Consider the following 17,120-nt stretch of genomic DNA (forward strand, 5'->3'; position numbering starts at 1 on the left):
GGAGTACAGTCATGCGTGCAGCGAACAAGAAATACAGGTTTTGGAAATAACTTTCATCATCTTCAATGCTGTTTAAAGAGGGAAAATATGGAAATAGAAACTACAGGTACTTCTTCCTTGTTATGTGCCCACTCTTGATAATGACTTTGCTTTTGCATATGCATTTCATAAAAACTGTAATAAAATACTTTGGAAAAGTATTTATTAGTAATTCAAAGGAAGTAAAGCCAATGAATTTAATATGTGGTGCATTAGCATACATATAGATTGAACTTCTGATTAGATTGAATACACCTGCTTTTGCTGATTCCATAAATATGTTATTCATATGCTTACTGATATCGAGCCTTGTCTCTCAAAGCTACTTTCCCAAACCTGGCCCAAGCATTCCCCTTTCCCAGCCCTCCTAACACTCTTTAAGTTAGCTGATCAGAGAAACAACACCCATTAATGTTGGATGTTTGCTGACGCTAGGTACAGCCCAGATAAAACAGAAAGGAAACGTGCACATCAAATGACACATTTTGCTATTATTACAAACTTAAGAGCTTAATGATACTTTTCATTACCTACAGAGGCACTTCTGAGTGGGTTAAAAGAAATTAATTGAACCTGACCAGCTATCAGTACAATAGCAGGTGTATGGCAGCATGCTGGTAGAAAATAACACTGAATCCTGAGCAAGGGGTTGGTTCAACATTGCTTTATGTGCAAATGTCTGCGGCGATTGATGACATGGAAAGAGTTGTCCTGGCATTAGTGTGGTCTAGCAGAAGGCTTCAGGTGCAAACGTGTTTTGTTGGTAGGAAATCTGTCTTTTCTAATGTGCTACCAATGTTTGCCTGTGCTGGGAAAACAAAATGAGGTCATTTTCAGAGAATATATTTAATTACTGCTGCATTTACAATAAAGATTTTGTTGAAAGGCATAATTATGTAATGGGAATACAAAATGATATCAATCTCTTTCCAATAATAGAAAATTTTGTAATCTTTTTTTACTAACTGTTTCTTTCTGCACATTTTCCAAAACATAATGAGGAGGCAGCAGGGCAGAAAGGTATTGCCTGTTCATTTACTACATGAAAAATTAAGCATAACAAACTGGAAGAGGATGCTAATATAGTTTAGTGATCATTTAGATTTTGCTTGAAAAACATTTATAGTTAATTATGAGGATCTTGGGAAATTCATAGAAATGAGTGCCAAGAGTTTCCTTGCAAAGCACATTTACGAATCTTACGTTAAATTTAAAAATCTTTGACTAATTACCTGATTAATTTGATGTATTTCAGGGAAAAGAACAGAGCAACTGAGTCTTCTTTTATGTTCTGTTTGACGTAAGGAAGAACTTGGGTAGCACAGCAATCTCAAACGTATTTTCAAACAAGGACAGAATATTAAAAAAAAATATTCAGGACCAAGTTTGAGAAGACCCTCAAAGGTCTCACCTCAAGGTTGAGGTGAGCCCCTTCGTGCCTGGGAAGGAGGCAGCCCCAGAGATGTGAGGAGCTCTGGGGGGCTGTACTGGGACCCCGGGAAGGTGCCGGTAATGCGGCCACAGCCCTGGGACTCCACTGGCCCCATCCAGGGGAGAGCAGGAAAGGAGCCTGGCCCAGGGGTGAGCTCTGGCACGAGGGGAGAGTTCCAGCTCCCGTATCAGACAGGAAGATTTGTAAAGCATAAAAATGGCCATTGGAAATCCCATGCCCACATCCCACTTGAAAACATGACTCAGAAGCCTAGTTCCAATTTGCTTGCAGTGCAGGCCAGGCGATTCGTTACCAAAGTTGTCGTGAAAACAGGACCTAGACCAGAGGCAGCCGGGCAGAGGCGCTGCTGTGTGCTCCTTGTGCCGTGCAGGGCTTCGGGTCTGTGACCCTGTGTGCCTGTTCTGCAGCCCTGCTGCAAGGGGCTGCCTGCCAGGCCGCAGCCTGCTCTCTGCCTCTGGTGTTATCTCCTCGCTCTCCTTACATTAGACCCGTCATCTTTCCCCCTCTCCTCTCTAAGCGTGTTCCTCCTCTCTGATAAGGAGGTTTAGTGACGGTCAGGGTCATGTCTCGCAGCACTGGGGCTCTCCTCGGCCTGCGGCCTGCTGACAGGACGAGCATCTTCTCAGAGTGCCATGGAGCAGGCACCTTCCCTACGGGGGGCTGCTCTCTGCCCTGGAAGTTGTGTGCCATCTTACATTTATTGCTTTGTCCAATATATTCTTACCTTTTTTTTTTTTTTTTTTCAAACCTGCTGTCTTCAAGCCTTTCCTTTTTGCTGAGTTACTCATTACACGCTAAAAAGTCTCCTTTCAGTGTTTTGGTTCTAAAACCATCAAGATTCCTAAGAGAAGTGGGGGGAAGTCTGAAGAGCGCTGTTGACTGTCATTTTTCCTGGGCACTAAAATGAATGTGCACTGGTTTCAACAATATCTAATTTCTTTGTGAAGGATAATAGCCTGGTCACTTCATTGTCCTGCCTTTTTGCACAAGTGCCAAGGTAATGGAAATGTTTTCATATTCCAGACTACCCTTGAGTGCTTGAGACAAATGCTTTCAAAAGCTAACTCATGCTTTTTTTTTTTTTCTTCTGTCCAACAGGAAAAGCTATATATCTGTTCATCACCTGTCCATTTAGGTTAACATGTTGCACCTGCAGCCCATTTTAATGTCTTAAAATAATCAGACAGTGTACTTTCACTGGAAGGTACTTCACTGAATCAGTTAAGGCTTTGTCTATTTATTTTCCCAAGAGGGCATTTTATTACTGACAGCATGAGTCAGGACAATTAAAGGTTATGGTGAAATATTCCAGCTTCTGTGATTCAACAGGAATTGTAATGAATGTCACCTTAAAATTAACACGCTGTGTGCTGTGTAACCTGTAAGGCAGAAGCCTACCAGTTATCTCTGTCCCGTAACTTCTTCCCCATCAACCTGAGTGTGTGGGCAGTGCCTGGGAAGGAGAAACGATGTGCTTCTGTGTTTTGGGGCCATCTGTGGGCATTGGGTTTGTCAGCATGGGGATAGAAGTTTGTCCAGGCTCACCTTCTGTGGGAAGGAAAGAAGGCAGCCGGGACTCCTGGGTCTTATTCCAGGCTTCGCTGGCTCAGCCAGCAGGTACATTCTTCTTGTGCATTATTTACACTTTTTTAAGCACGGTAACAAAATGTAGCTTTTTTACGGGAAGATATTGAGTTAACTGTGAAGCGCTGTGTGGCTTAAGTATAAAAATTACTTCAGGGCAAAACTTTATCTTATTCCTCTTGGTCTTTTGAAACAGGATTGGAAAGTGGATTTAGTGTCTGAGTGTAATTTTCAGCAGGATTGTCCCTGTGTTTTAAGCTCCCCTCCGAACCCTTTAAATTGTAACAATTTTGCCCAAGGTGCCAGGGAGGGGTGAGTGTTGACACAGGTGTAAGCAGGGTGTTGCAGACGCTGCGTTCCTCACTACGACTTCCTGTTTTTAACTGTAATTTATTTTGATGCAAAGGTTCACAGTCCATCTTGCCAGCTATTCATCTACACAAACACATGTATTTTCTTCTGCTGGCCATAAAGCCCCAGCTTTCCTTGTCCCAGGACAGCAGGGATTAGTTTTCCCAGCAGTGGGAATGGACAGCGCCTTATGCTAAGGGTTGCATGATGATGGCAAAGGAAAGCATGTAGAAAATCATGCTGTGTTCTGATATCTGCTTGAGTCCTTTTCTCTCCCCACCTCCCCTCTGACTTTGCAGTTCTCTGCCCTAGCCAGCACAGCTATACAGATAAATTCTGTTGCTTAGAGAAGGTGCTGGTATCCTCCCATCTTTTATTACCCCCATGCACAAGCGAAATGATGGCACAGATACCACATAGAATTGACACTGGTGCAATTGTGCCAGGAGAGATTTAAAGGCAGAGGAGAAGGAAGCTCATGGTATTTTTCAAGTGATTGTGTTTGTAAGTGAAGAATGGTGGAAAGGAATTAGGGTTACCTGATCCGTCTGCATTTTTCTACCCCAGCCTTGCAAAGCGTGGCAGCACCTGCTCAAGTTTCGCTGCCCTTCAGCGCGCGGCTCGAGGCTGCCGGACTTAGTGCCGGGAGTGTCTCCTGCAGGCAGCTTCCGAACTGAAGGGACACGAAGGCTTCAGTGGCAATTCAGGAGGGTGGAGGATTAAATGTTCTTGAAAAGCTATTTGCATAAAGCTTTGCAAAGGAGAGAATGAGTGCAAGGCTGTTCAAACTGAGCAGCGCAATCTGCATACCCTGACTCGCCTCATCTGTCTGCTTGGCCTGTGCCATGTGTGTTTAACAGGTAACATTTAATCTCTCCCTTTCAGGGAGATACGGGAGAGCTGTTCAGCCTCAGCAGACACGGGAGAGCTGTCCTGTAAAGTTACGCAAGTAGAACGGGAGCTTACATTTCATGCCAGTTTCTCAGGAGGACGACCGAGGAGGTGCAGAAGCATCGTGTCGTGGCTGTCCTGTCCGTCCTCGCTGGCTCGGCAGGCGCGGGGCAGGGGGTGACCATCTCCTGTCTTGCACCACCCCAGTTCCTTTTGGGGTTGTGCCAGCTTCCCCAGGCTCGCGTCTCCTTTCAGCTTCATGCTTCTCTGACTTACTGCCAGGCTTTAGCTTCCTACCGTACTGCTCACAAAGCAAAGCAGCCTGTGTAGAGGCGCGGTACCGGCCTCCCGAGGCGGAGACACAGCAGGGGTTAAGGGCAGCCCGATCCCTGCCGGCTGCCTCAGGTGTGCAGCGGGCGAGGCTGAGGAGGGAGGCAGCGAGGTGGAATTCCAGGCGGGAGCTCTTCTTGTTCCTATTAATTTATTTACTTAGTTTTCCACGATAGATGCTATTTCTTATAGGAAAGACTGTCCAATCTGCTGCTGTAGTTTTTCGTTCTTTCCTTTTTCTTTTTCTCTCTCTCTTTTTTTTTTTTCCTGCTGAGTCATTGCACAACTCAACAGTCATTTGTGTGGCATGCTTCCTGGAGCCTTGAATCGGATTGTCACGTACCTTTCTTCTTTTCTCCTACGTTTAATGTAACTGCACTCGTTTCAAGCATTTCTGCGCAGCGGAACCCCTTTCCGATGGTCCCGTGGTTTCTCTCTGTGATCGGGGTGAGTGAGGCATGTCCTAATGGCAGAATGTGACCTGTGCTCAGTAAGTTGTTTTTCCTGTGATAATGTTAACATTTAAAGATTCCTTAGGACCCTGCCTTACACGGAGGCAGCATGCAAATGCAGACACTTTATCTTGTAGCTGAGGGGACAAAAAACCTTGTTTGCTTTTGCTTTTTCATACATTCCACTGCTGGCATCTGCTTAGGCAGTTTTAACGCCTTTCATATTTTTCATCCCTGTAACACATTAGAAAAGGGTACTCTTTTTGTTCTTTGAATGTCTTTTCAGGCTTAGGTCATCTACAAATATGTAGTTCACTTCCTCCCCTCCTTTATTCCTTTAAAATTGGGTTGGTATTTCAGGGACTTTCTTGGCCTGCCTGATGTAAAATTAAAGAGGTTACCTAAACCCACAGAATTACAAAGTGGTACGGCTAAAGTTTTTTGTTCTAAGGGTGAAAAATCGCAGATGATGTTTTTTCACTTTTAAAATGCACTTGTTAATAGACACAGCTTGTTTTTGTAACATTTATATTTTGTTGTTCATAGTTTGTTTTTCAAATAAAAAAAAGACAGAAGTTTGACCTCTTTTTCCCCCAAAGTGTTTCAGGTGCATTTTTTTTTTTTTTTTTTTTTTTTTTTTTTTTTTTTTTTTTTTTACTTACAACAACCAACAAACTGCTCTTTTTCCTGAGCTTTAGCATTCACAAAGGCCTTAGGGTGATGCTGCATGACGAAGCATTGCAGCACCCTGACAACTCAGGTCCCCAGCTCCAGTGTTTGCAAAGCTAAGATAAATGTCCAAATTCTCTTCACTCAGTGTGAAGAGATGCACATACACATCATGATGGGATCTGCAAAAGCCCATGCAGGCTTCACAGGACAGGAGGAGGTCAAAGTCTCTTGAGAGGAGTGAGTCAAGGTCTCGTTCATCCCCTCTTTCTGAAGCTACATCCCAGTGAAGATGAATCAAAATGGTGCTGTGGCTAGCTGAGCCATTTCCATCCCTGACACTTTTATTAGGCCAACAAGAGTTCTCGTAGCTGTGCACTTTGCTGCTGGCCCAGTGGAAAGCTAGTTCTTTTCAAAATGCGTTTATTTCTCCTCCAGGGCAGTGTCAGTAGAGATGGGCGAGCACTGCTGCTGGCACGGGGCAGGTATGGCAGCAGGCGGCTGGGAGCGATGGGGAGCTGCTTTTTGCAGAGCCCTTGCACGACTTCTTAGGCTGTTGTGGAAACCTCATGGCTGGATAGAAGTGCTGTCTTGAAGCTGTGCCAGATAGGTGCTTTGATAATACTGATATCTGCCGCCCAGTGCTTCAGGGTTTAGTGATCCTACTAAGTCTTTCTTTTCCATGGGTTATTGCTTTCGCTCCCTCTGCTTTTTGAAAGAAGGTAATGGGGCATGGGGAGGCGGAGGTGTTGCATCAGACCTTAGTGGTTAGAGCTGCCGGTTGGGAAACAGCAGACTTCAACACCGTCCTGAGCCTCTGCAACTGAATTCCCTGAGAGAGTGCCCTAATTATCTGTTGCTGAGCGGGACTGGGCTGGGGGAGGCTCTCAATCACTTCTGCACCAAGCTAGAGCATCACATGGCAGGGAATGGATGAGGGTAGAGCGTGTGATCCTCTAGTCTGCTCAGGAGGGTGTTCTTCCTGTGCCCTGATTATTTTCCCCCAGGGCCTGATAGGGTGTTTTATATTTAGGGGCTTTGTGGCTAGGAGCTGCGAAACTGAAGTTATTTCCTGCTTTAGCCTCAGTCTTCCTCTGAAATATTGGACAAGTTATTTGAGCTGTCAGCCACTGTAGGTTTTTGGAAAATGGAGGTATTCTCTTTGCTCACCTCTTGTCTGCTTTGATGTAGATAGTCTTTGCTGTGACATTTTATAGTCTCCCGGCACAGTCAAGTACAGCTCTGAGCATAATTGGGGTCACTGGGCACAAGACAATAGTGTTTATGATCAGAAGTCTTCATAATACAGGCTAAACATGATATTTCAGCTTTATGCTCTTCTGAGTAGCCTTTAGAGTTAATGTTTTGTTTTATGATGTACCATCTCTCAGTCTCTCCTCCAAAAAGTAAAATAAATCTAAATTAGACTGAAGCCTTGGCTAATTGTTCTTTCTCTATTCATCTCCGTGGCAGCAGGAAACCTGGCAGCAGGGTTTCCATTCACAGCAGACGTGTGCCAGCTCAAATGCTTTTGTACCAAAATTGCATATGTGGGTGTTGAAGGTAAAAATGATTGGGTAGTAGTGGTTGCAGCTGTATCCTTGAGAACTCCAGGCAAGGGAGATCAATGATCTCTTTCCTGCATGTCTTTTTTCCTGACTGAAAAAGATATTTAACAATTGCAAATCATTCCAAAAAGGCAAAGGAAATGCTTTTTGATAATCAAAGGCTGCATCAACCCTGGGTCTGTTTGTGGTGCTGACGTTGGCTCTGCACAAGGTAGGAGTGGGAAGGGTACCCTGAACGACTGCGAGGCATTTTGATGCTTACAGCACTTTCATCTGATGGCCTGCAGGTACCGCGTCCCCTTGGCACTCCCATCTTACTGCGCTGCTGCCACCGGCGTTTCCTCCTCTTATGCATCAGAAATGCAGGTAGCAGATGGGTGGTCCAGGCAGATTTGTTCTGGTTGGAGCTTTTCTTTTCCACTCGTGTTAGCTTCAGAACGACCTGTTTATGATACACATCTCTCTGCTGCTGCAGAAATAATTACAGTACGGTTTTGCACATACTACGCCTATATAACCCCCAACTGGCCAGATCTGCCCTTGATGGCTTATTGTAGTCGCAGGCCTCCATTTAATTCCATTTAGCTGGTCAAGAACAATCCAATAGAAATAATAATGTTGCAGCATGTTAGCAGTGATCTCTAGAAACGGAAAGGACTGAGCATTTCCCTCTTTTTTGCTGTTGATCCCGTTGACGTGGAGTGACAGTAGGAGAAGTAGTGCTGTAAATACCATGCCAGGGCCACCAGTCAGTTAAGGCGAGTCATTAAAGGCAGAACAGCTGGAACTGCTCCTCGGTTATTTGCTTATGCTTCTCTTTCATTCATTGTTTGGCTGATCAGGTTCTGGTGCCCCAGAGTTCACGTCCATTCTTTTCCGTGCGAGTATTCACTAGCAAGTCTTCTCTGGATGATTTTTCCCCTGACTTCTTGCACCAAGCGTGCCATAAGCGTGCTGCACAAAACAGCCACACACCATCGGTTTGCAGACTGCTGGTTAGATGGAAAGGCAGCTCCAGGTGGGTGACGGCTCCGTCTGAATGCTTGGTTAGGGAAAGGATTTCCCCGCTGAGCAGCCAGCTGACTAGACAAGTTTTAACTGTTGTTTCATGTTATGAGCAGTTGTCATGTTAATAGCACGCAAGGCTAATTGTAACTGATTAGTTGATTGCACTTGTTCCTAATTTCACATACTGAAAGCATCACTTTTCTAATAGATGCTTGTATTCGGAAGGATTACATTTACCATGGCTTTGCGTTACCACTGCACTACAAATGAATGAGAGATCAGCCCAGGCAAGTGTCCTTGGATCTAGGTTTAGGTCATGGTTTGTAATCTTGGGGTATACTTTTCTGCATTTGGATTACCTGTAAGCAGCTGGGTTTTATTACTGATTGGTGCTGTGGTATTTAAAGATTAACAAAAATCGGGACTGCTTTTGCTGGGAAGCGAAGAAGACATGAGAGGGGATGTCTTTTAGGGATTTATTAATTGTAAATGAGAGGTTAGTTCTTCTTTTCCCTAGAGACAGTTTTCTTTAATATCTTTATATTTGTTCCTGAATTGAACAAAAGGAAGCCAAGCCAGAGCTTGGTGATTTCCCAGTTCCTTTTCTTACACTGGGCAAAAGTGATAAGAGAAAGCTATTCTTAAGGATTTTTTTCGTCAACTATCTCTGTGTTCTTCTGAAAGAAAATGCCAAGCACCTACTAAAACAATGTCTTTTATGCGTTGCCAAAGAAAAGAGTGGGTTTGTTCAGTAATATATGCATGCAAAAGCATGAGGATTCTGTGATTATTTTTATAAAGCTTTTTAATAACTAAGACCGTCGCTTAAAGCAGGTAAAAGCTGAACATCCCAAGAACTTGCTCTTTTCATACAGTGTTTAAAGAAATTCCAGTTATGCAAAACCTGAATGCAAATTATTAAAGCCCAATTCAACAGAGTTCTTAGGTGCACATTCCAGTCCCTTCCAGAGCACAAAGTCCGTGTCTCTGTTCTTACCTAGTGCCTTGAGGTGGGTGCTGCTGAGCTGGGACATGAGACACAAGCGGGTGAGCCAGGAAGCAGTGAACGAAGCTGCCAAGAAATAGGATGGCAGAAGAGCAGAAGGAAGGGAAGGTGGGCCTGCTGAGCCTCTCTTGCTATTTTTTGCTTTGAAATTTAGAGATTTACTGAAGATGGTTTAGGGTTGATCTTACAGTATGCCTACAGAAGTATCTTTTGTTTTCAGGAAAAAAACCACGCCAGTAACAGGTTTTGGTTTATAGTATGGCGTTGGCTTCTCCTGTCCCAACATCTCACCTTGTGCCTCGATGGATGTTAAAAAGCATCTCTGCAGTGGCCAGCTATTTGACACGTGCACCCTAAGGGAGGATGCCAAGGTCCTGCCGGGAGAGCCATCGTGGCTGGCTCCTCCACCTTGGTCACCTTGCCAGCCCCTGGGGGTGTGGGTGACAACATGTGCGGGGCCCTGGGGGCATCAAGTGAAGCACAGCATCTGTGTATGTGCACGTGTTGTTTCAGGGTTGCTGAGTAAATTAGGAAGACCTTCAGAGACAAAGCAGGCCGCCTGTTGTACCTTCAGATGTCTTTTTGCTAAGCTGGGAGCTGTCCTACCCAGGCTTGCCCCTTTGCCCACAGGTTTTAGATTCCAGGCGATCTGATCTGGGTCGTTTCTTTGGCAGCTCAGAAACTGTGGTTTAAATGCCCATGCAAATTAATGAACAAGGCAGATATTTTGAAGTCTGAAAGCTCATTTAAATCCTCGCACAAAGAGAGCTTAACTGGCTGACTCTCTTGGAGCTTGTATTAAAAGCGTGTCCAGAGGGCTAAAGCAGGGCAGGAAACCAGCTTGTTTGTTATATGCTGGCCAACTGCTGGCCTCCTCTGCTTCACGCTGTAGAGATATATCAGCGGTGGAAAAGCTAACGTGTCCGGTCTTGCTTTTTTAAAAAGTAATCAGACAATGCTGAAGATATTGGTTTTAAACAGCCATTATTTCATTTTTAAAAAAATATGTATATTCTTAAAGGTTATTGCAAAAAAAAGGTTTATTTTTTTTCTTCAGAGCAAGTGATTTCTCTTCTGCCAGACAGCTGAGAATCTAATTCAACAGGTGGTAGTGCACACCAAGTGAGAAAGTGATTTTTCTTCTCAAAAAAAAAGGTAGGAACAGAAACTCCAAAACTAAAAATATTCTTGAATTGTGGCCCTCTAAATTCCCTTTTATATAAGGAGCTGAGTAACAAGTGTTATAACAAGTGTTAGTGATCATGCGCTTCATTCAACTCTAGCATAGTAAGTACATTGATCGTTTCTAACTCAGCTTCCCTGAGCGTAGGTACGGTTTGGCCAGTCTGAATTTGCAATCTGTGAATTGGAAAAGCTAGAAATTCTGCTACTGTAAAGTATTTTAAAATGACCTCTCTATATGTGGTTTATGTGATTTTGTTTTTGAAAAAAAATTGCAATTGAATTACTCTGTCTTTTTTGAATTGGATTACTCTGTCTTTGTAATAGCAGTGCTCCTGTTCAGACCTGCATTCCCATAGCTGGGTGATTTCCAGCCTTTATTTGGGCACTTGCACAAATTTTCCTGCAAAGCAGCCATTCCTGGAAGGGTCCGTATTTACTCACTAGTTTCACAGCACAATTGAACGAGTTTTTCTTAGTCAACTTCTGCTCACCCGCACTGACTGTTCTCAGACTCCTACAGATCACAAGCTGAAAGCCACTGACCTGAACGTTTAGAACTAGGCAACAGGGGCGTCTTTATTAGCACAGGTAGTAAGTACACAGAGTAGTTCAGAGAAACCGATGTTGGTTTCTGCTGCCTAATATTTGAATGATAGCATGGGGTTTTGAAAACATCCTTCTACTGTAATATCCTGGTTTTCTATTAGTTTTTCTTACCCAGTGGTTTCCCAACCAAATGAATTTTGAGTTCCCAGTGATGAACTTCCATCAGAAGTGCCAGTTGTAGCTTTCAACGTTGTAGAATCAATCCCAGTAAACGATACAGTTACGCCAGGTTTTCATTTTGTGGTCAAGAATTACATACAGTCCCATTTGTTTATTTATGAGGTGTGTTTTAAGGTGACCTCGTAGATTTTTTCTGTCTTCACTCCATGTGAACCTCGAGACACACTTCAGAAATTTTATTTTGTATAATGCAGATAGACGTAATGTAATCAGCAAGGTGTTGACAATGCTGATTTAAAACATGGGAAATTAAATTCTCTTCAGGTCAGCACTGTCAGCCTTCAATTCCCATCTCTCGTTTCATTGTCCCTGGGGCTCTTGAGTTATCACTACTTTCCATATTGCATGATTATTTTCTTCCTTTCCACTGTATTAGTTTTAATTTCATGGATACAGAGTTTGCTTGGAAAATTGGGTTGGCAGAGGGTGTGCGTTTTCTGTTTGTTTGTTTGCTTTTTGCCCATCTCTTGGATGTTAGTACATATCTTTCTTTGTGGTATAAGTTTGAGGCCAGAAATAAAGACATATCAAAGTTTCTCACTATGTTCCGACTTCTTGCCCCAGTGTTTATATGCTTTAGGTCAGGTCTTGGTTCTTGTTTCCTAGTTTTTCTGCCTTTCCTCATGGTGATAATAAATAAAACATATGATATAATAAAAATATAAAATATCATATATATATATATATATATATATATATATATATAGTAGCATTGTGACTCCTTGTCTTGATCAAGTTATTTTTAAGCCCTTAGGCAGAGATTCTCAAGGTATCTTTCCACTGACTCGCCGTTGGCATTCCTTTCCGTGCTGTGACTGGGAGTTAGGGGATTGAAGCCTGAAAGCTACTGGGTGGCACTGGGAGAGACAGGGATGCTGCATCCAGGCTGTTATGCTAAGCCTTGAAGGGTTAACATGCTCAGCACTGGGTTGAGGGTTTTTGCATTGTAGCTCACCTGCACTGAATTCTTGAAGCCTAAAGTAAACCCAAATCTCATTTGTCTACAGAACAGCTGGCGAATTCTTGTGGCGGTGCCCACACGTGCTGTTTGCTGCTGCTGACCCTTGGACATGCAGGGGTGCATCACGATCCCATTTCGGTTGTTCCCTGCCGTCTGTGTCTGCTTCTCTCCCCTTTCCCGAGCAGCACCCGGTGGCGGTGTCAGAGCTGAGGAGCTTACTGGAGACAAGCATGGCTGCCAGGAGCAAGGAGGACGAGCCACGTGGATGTACAGTTGCCTGCAAGCAGCACGAAGATTAATCCGCAGAGCGTTATTAGCACCCCTATAAAGCCTATCTTATTTGGGCTTTTTATGCAAATTATTTGAGTGGCGTAAATACCTATTTTTATCAGATAGTGTTTAAAGCTCATTAATTTTCAGTATAGTTTTGTGTCAGCAAAAACCTTATTTAAATTTGGCTTTTTGGGTAGAATTTATATCTCAGAAAACATCGCTTTCTGTGGATCTCTAAATCCTCTTGAATCATCACTTCCATAGGGCAGAGCTGTGCTTCTCCGTTGGCTAAGAAATCTCCAGGCACAACAACAGTGCTATATAAATAATAAATAAAGTAATAAATCAGTCATCATCTGCTGTCACCTCCTAAATTGAGGTCAGGAAGAAAAGTCACTTGAGGGAGAAGCGGTAGGGAAAGCTGAAATGCCTGTTGTCCCATTGGGGGAGCACAACCTAAAGACCAGGCTTGGCATTTAATTTAAAAAATATATAGCAGGGCCGAAATGAGTGTCTGTCAAGCAGACAATTAACTGTCTGATATGAGGAGCCTGGCATTCAGAGTACTTCATGCCTCCGTGCTACACGTGGCTTTCAAACCATCAGGCATCCCTGGGAGCGATTTGTCAGAGGAGAGCTGTTGGTCTGTGTGGCACCAGCATCCCGATGACAGCCAAGTCCACGGCAGCCCCGTTACTGCCACCGCTGAGGGCTGGCAGTGGGACGTGGTGCGTGGTAAAGAACCTGAGTAACGGGGACAAAAATCCTTGTAGGAGCCCCACCAGGTGATGAAGTTTCTGTCCCTTTCTCTTCCCCGGTTTAATCAAAGTTCTTTCAGAAACCCACTTTTTGTGGTTCTTTATCTCTTGCACAAAAACAAGTGTGCAAACACTTGGTGTTTGAGGATGTGGGACTCCTTCATACTCCTAAGGAAAGTCTAGTGGAAGTAGTGATGCTTACAGTATTATACGCACAGAGCAACTCGATTTTATGGGTGCCTGAGTGTTACTTTTCCTACAGAGCACCCATGCCCACCTGTTTTTCCAGTGCTCCCTGCCCCGTGGGGCGCTGCTCTCCAGCAGGACCCGGTGCTCAGCACCTCCCGGCTGGGAGGTCGGTACCCAGGTGTCTCAGTTCCTCGTAAGCAGGTATGGAAGTGCCACAAGTAGTGGAACCAGCAAATTAGGTTTGAGAGCATGAGAAAGGGCATTGGATGTTTCCTTGATACGGCCGTACCGTGTACAAATGTACAAGCTCTGACTTGAAATTCATAAACTTGACCTACTGGAGAACTTTAACGGGTGGGTGTGAATGCGGGCCGTGCCTTTTGTGCAACGTCCTGTAAACATTTGTTCCAGTACATTTGATTCTCAATTTACAATGAAGAGGGATTCATTCATCTGAAGAGCGATTGCTTAATGGCCTCTGTACAGCCAGAATTTTATTAATATCCTGGTGTCAGAGTTCGTTTGAAGGGCATTCAGAGCTGCTAAACACGTGAAGAAATGGCACTCTAAATAAAATTGTATTTGTGTTGTTAGGGTTAGCATTACATTTTGTGGTGAATTTTCAGTCGTTTGCAGCTGCCCTGAAATAGCCAAACGTAGGCCTTGCGGAGCAGAGCAGGTTCTTTAATTTTTTGTCCATTAATGTTCATAAAATATGCGTCAGTGTAGGTGCTAGTGGGACTCGGGGGTTTCTACCCTCCCATGGAAAAGAATCCGTGGCAGAAACAAGGTAGTTAGTCCTGGTGCAGCCTGATGCGGGTGGTGACTCAGATACACACATGCAGTGCTATTTATTTCCCCTGTAAATTAAAATAATGTCAGATGCACATAATGCATATGTCTATAAAAACGTGCGTATGAGTGTCCGTATCTATAATTTTCCAAGTACGTCTGGAGGGGGGGGGCAGGACAAAGAGCAGCATCTGGCTGATGGGAAGAGCTGCGCGGCTCCTCATCTTTGGTGATCCTTCGGTGCCTGCAGTCGGGAAAAGGGCTTGGGGCTCTGACATCCCTGGTTCTCCACTGTGAGGGCAGAGACCCCAGGACACCTGGGTTGTCTCCTGGAGAGAAGGAGGCCGAGAGGTGACCTCGCTGCTCTCTGCAGCTTCCTGAGGACGGGAGCGGAGAGGGAGGCACCAGCCTCTGCCGCTGGCTGCCAATGGATTGCGTGGCTCAGCACAGAGCTGTGCCTGGGAAGGCTCAGACCAGGCATTAGGGGAAGTTTCTTTGCTGTGAGGGTGGCTGAACACTGGCACAGGCTTCCCAGTGAGGTGCCTGGTGCCCCATTCAAGAGGCAGCTGGAGAACGCTCTCAGTAGCGTGCCTGAACTTCTGGGCAGCCCCACGCGGTCAGGCACTTGGATTCTGCTTTTTAGCTCCCTCCCAACTGAAATATGCTAGTCTAGTCTGGTCTGTCCTTTTGGTAAGGTGTTTTTCTCTGTTTTGAAGCTGTTACGTATTTATTAGTAAAAAGAAATCGTACAAGAGATGCCTTGTGTGTGCAGGGAAATTGGCAAACGCTTAGACACTTTTTTATTTTTTGTATTTTACTATCTTGAAGAAATTTCTATTTCTATGGCAGGGGAAAGCTTGCAAGAGAGTGTTACGCATTATATTACAGGAATTCAGATGTACACAGAACGCGTTCTCATCTTGACACCATGTTCACACTTCCCAGCAAATTCAGCGTAAGCCGGCCTAAGCACAGAGCCTGTGCAATACATGTGTCGTGTTTGTGTTCACGTGTTTTAAAATCTTAATTGCTGATCTCTGCCCTCCTGATTTGTAGCTTCTGCATGATAAACTTTCTGTAGAGCCCTGCGTGCCTTACGTTGAAGCCACCCGGCCCGGCAGGGTTATGCTTCTTGTTACGGGGGGAGCTGGGTCTCCTGCGGGTCCCGAGTCTCCCAGGAGAGCTTGTTCCCTTCTGCCCACCTGGAACTACCGCGGGATAAATTGCTGCTGGAAGCACACGGCCGTCCGTACGGTAACACGCCTTTGGTCTCAAAGGTCACCCCCGTGCTCCTCCGGTTATTGACTAGCCACACGTGGCAATCAGCGCGAGTACGTTCCTCACAGGGTGAAAGCTTGGAGCTGAGACCTGTTTCGGTGCCTCCTTCGGCTCCTTCCCATCGTGGATTCTTCTGTCAGTAAGGGTCAGGAGTGTCGAGGGGAGCCTGGTCAGGTTTCTTGTGTTACTTACATGGTGTCTTTGGGCAGCCCTGTGTTCTAGCAACATGTCAGAAATTCAGAAGATTTGTTTGTCAAAAGGAAAGCGTTTTCTTTGGTGGGAAATGCTATTAAGAAACTAGATTTCTGATGAGAAATCCAGGAGGAATTGGCATAAGCCTGAGGAGCGTGTAGTAAACTGATTTGTAATCCAAAGCGATCATAAAGATGTAAATTCAGTTCCATTATTTTCAAGTCTTTAAGCTGAGAAAGCAGGCATTTTGTAGGCTGTTTGTTTTAATGGTGGTCTAGAAAGGCGGGTCTTAATCACGTGCCCCCGCTTTTCATCCCATCGTGCTATCTGATGGCTTTGGACTCAAGCTGCTGTGGGACGACGTGCTTAGATTCTTTTTGGCACAATTGCAGTGTTGCCAAACCCCAACATCCAGAGATCCTGGGGGAAGCCTTCCTGTGCCTGTTTCAAAATCACAATGTTGATACAAAAAAATTAGGATTTTTTAGCTTATCTCTTGTTTCTGTGTTGCACAATCTGGTTTCCAAAACTCTTCTCGGCAACCAGCAGGTTTCAACTTCCAGTTAAAATACGTGGCAAACGTCTCATGCTGGAGCTGGGGCTGCGAGAAACACGCCAAGTCTCACTCTTGCTATGCAAAGGAGAGGTGAAAGAGCTGTGCTCTGGAAGCAGCACGTCTTCACGTTCACAAAAATTGAATTCTTTTCAAGAGGTGTGTTGTAAAGGTGCAAGTCTCCATCTGAGCCGGCATTGCACTTCTGCGTCCTGAATCATGGCACCTTCGTGTACATTTTCTTTTCTTACGTGTACACTTTCACCACTTAGGCGTACTCGTTTCTTATCTCATTGGGGTGCCCTGCTGTCAGTGGGAGATGCTCATGGTGCGAAGGGCACGTGGGGCCCAGCAGCGTCAGCCTGAGACCGTTGGCTTTGCGGCCCATATTCCCTGGGTGTGTTTTCTGTTAGAGCAGGAACGTGCTCACAAAGCTGGGTGCCAAGTTATACGGATTATAACTTCGTAACTCAGCCGTCCTATTACCGTCAGTGGTAACTGCTTCATTTGCATGGCGCAGTGCAAAGGGGAGCCGAGCGTGTTGGCCCTGCCACTTCTGTCCTGGCAGCACACCGCATTTAGGAGTTGCAGAACTTCAGATTTTAGTCTAAAGCAAAGGAAATTTCTTATAAGGCTTTCACCACGCTTGTTTTAGTCAAATGATGCATAAATCAGCATATGCTGATTAGCTAAACCAGCCCTGCTTTTCCATCCATGTATGTGTAGTGCTGAGTGTTGACGTGGTTACTCTGAATAAATAAATGGTCTACTAATAAAGTAAAAAGCTGCTTGAATCTTGTAT

At 44.7% G+C, this 17,120-nt stretch overlaps 1 protein-coding gene and 1 long non-coding RNA gene across 14 annotated transcripts in view; one reads left to right on the top strand and one right to left on the bottom strand.

Annotated features, from left to right (window-relative positions):
• ARHGAP32 (Rho GTPase activating protein 32) overlaps positions 1-17,120 on the top strand; it is a 262,792-nt gene that overhangs the window by 83,463 nt on the left and 162,209 nt on the right. The gene's annotated exons all lie outside the window — the stretch shown is intronic.
• LOC121058718 lies at positions 188-4,090 on the bottom strand. The gene is made up of 2 exons (XR_005814314.1): positions 3,967-4,090; positions 188-847 (listed from the first exon to the last, which is right to left on the bottom strand). It is a non-coding gene; the product is annotated as an uncharacterized LOC121058718 (long non-coding RNA).

This window comes from Cygnus olor, chromosome 22, assembly GCF_009769625.2.
Source record: "Cygnus olor isolate bCygOlo1 chromosome 22, bCygOlo1.pri.v2, whole genome shotgun sequence".
Taxonomy (NCBI): domain Eukaryota; kingdom Metazoa; phylum Chordata; class Aves; order Anseriformes; family Anatidae; genus Cygnus; species Cygnus olor.